Below are 2,205 nucleotides of genomic sequence, written 5' to 3' on the forward strand. Positions count from 1 at the left end.
ATGTTGTTAGACTTAATTTTAGGGTTAGGGTTAGGGTTAGGGTTAGGATTAGTGTTAGTGTTAGAGTTAGGCTTAGATTAAGTGCTAGATTTAGGGTTAGTGTTAAATATAGGAGTAGGGGTAAGGGTAGGGTAGGAGTTGGGATAAGGGTATGGATAGGGTTAGGGTTAGGTTCAGGGTTAGCACTAGGGTAATAGGCTTAGAGTTTGGTTTAGGGTTAGAACGTCTGTTAGACTTAATTTTAGGTTTAGGGTTAGGGTAAGGGTTAGCGTAAGTTTTAGGTTTAGGGTCAAGGTTAGGTTTAGGATGTGTGTTAGACTTAATTTTAAGGTTAGGGTTAGGTTAGAGTTAGTTTTGGGGTTAGGGTTAAGATGTGTGCTAGACTTAATTTTCAAGTTAGGGTTAGGGTTAGGGTTAGAGTTAGTGATAGTGGTAGGATTGTGTGTGACTTAATTTTAGGGTTAGGGTAGGTTTTAGGGGTAGTGTTAGGTTTAGTATTAGGGTTAGGCTTAGAGTTAGGGTTAGAGTTAGGATGTGTGTTAGACTTAATTTTAGAGGTAGGGTTTGGGTTAGGCTTAGAGTTAGTGTAGGAATAGGATGTGTGTTAGACTTAATTTTAAGGTTAGGGTTAAGGTGAGGGTGAGTTTATAGTTAGAGTTAGCATTAGGGTTAGGATGTTTGCTAGACTTAATTTTAAAGTTAGGGTTAAGTTCAGGGTTAGGGTTAGGTTTAGGGTTAGTGGTAGGATGTGTGTTAGACTTAATTTTAGGGTTAGTGTAGGTTTTAGGACTAGCGTTAGGTTTGGTGTTACTGTTAGATTTACAGTTAGGGTTAGGGTTAGGATGTGTGTTAGACTTAATTTTAGAGGTTGGGTTAGGGTTAGTGTTAGACTTTGTTTTGGAGCTAGTGTTAGGATTAGGATGTGTGTTAGACTTAATTTTAGGGTTCAGGTTCGGGTTAGGCTTAGAGTTAGGGTTAGAGGTGGGATGTGTGTTAGACTTAATGTTAGGGTTAGGTTTAGGGTTAAGATTAGGGTTAGCTTCAGAGTTAGCGTTAGGGTTAGGATGTGTGTTAGACTTAATTTTAAGGTTAGGGTTAGGATTAGGGTTAGGTTTAGGGTGAGTTTAGAGTTAGGGTTAGGATGTTTATTAGACTTAATTTTAAAGTTAGGGTTGGTTTCAGGTTTAGGGTTAGAGCTAGGGTTAGTGGTAAGATGTGTGTTAGACTTAATTTTAGGGATAGCATAGGTTTTAGGGTTAGGTTTAGTGTTATGGTTAAATTTAGAGTTAGAGTTAGGATGTGTGTTAGACTTAACTTTAGAGGTTAGGTTAGCATTAGGGTTAGAGTTTGGGTTAGGGTTAGGATGTGTGCTAGACTTAATTTTAGGGTTAGTGTTAGGGTTGGGTTTAGATTAAGAGTTAGGGTTAGGAGCTGTGTTAGACTTAATTTTAGGGTTAGGGTTAGAGTTAGGGTTAGGTTTGGATGTGTGTTAGACTTAAGTTTAGGGTTAAGCTTAGAGTTAATTTTTAGAGTTAGGGTTATGGTTAGGATGTCTTTTAGACTTAATTTTAGGGTTAGGGTTAGGGTTAAGGTTAAGCTTAGTGTTAGTGTTAGGGTTAGATGTGTGTTAGACAATGTTAGGGTTAGGGTTAGAGTTAGCATTAGGGTTACAATGTGTGTTAGACTTAATTTTAGAGTTAGGTTTAGAGTTAGGGTTAGGATTTGTGTTGGACTTAATGTTAGGGTTAGGCTTAGCATTTGGTTTAGGGATAGAGTTACGGTCAGAGATTGGATGTGTGTTAGACATAATTTTAGGGTACGGGTTTGGGCTAGGGCTAGAGTTAGGGTTATGGGTTGGATGTGTGTTAGACTTAATTTTAGGGTTAGGGTTAGGATTAGGTTTGGGGTTAGTGATAGGGTTAGGCTTAGCTTTAGAATTAAGGTTAGTGTTAGGAGTAGGGTAGGTGTAGGGGTTGGGGTAGGGGTAAGGGTAGGGATAGGGTTAGGGTTAAGAATAGAGTTAGGCAGTGCTCCTAGATGTGAATGCAACATGCCGGCTGGGGGACTTGCCCCAATCCCAAATACTAAGTGGACACCTGCCCCTCCCCCTAGAAGAATTTATTTCAAAAGATGGCATTGAATCTGCAGCTCTGGGAGAGGGACATATCTGACCGGAGCACACGGGAGCAGATGAAGGGGGAGGAG

The sequence above is a fragment of the Echinops telfairi genome, unplaced genomic scaffold (assembly GCF_000313985.2).
Source record: "Echinops telfairi isolate 266 unplaced genomic scaffold, ASM31398v2 ScPeMD7_19;HRSCAF=73, whole genome shotgun sequence".
Lineage (NCBI taxonomy): Eukaryota > Metazoa > Chordata > Mammalia > Afrosoricida > Tenrecidae > Echinops > Echinops telfairi.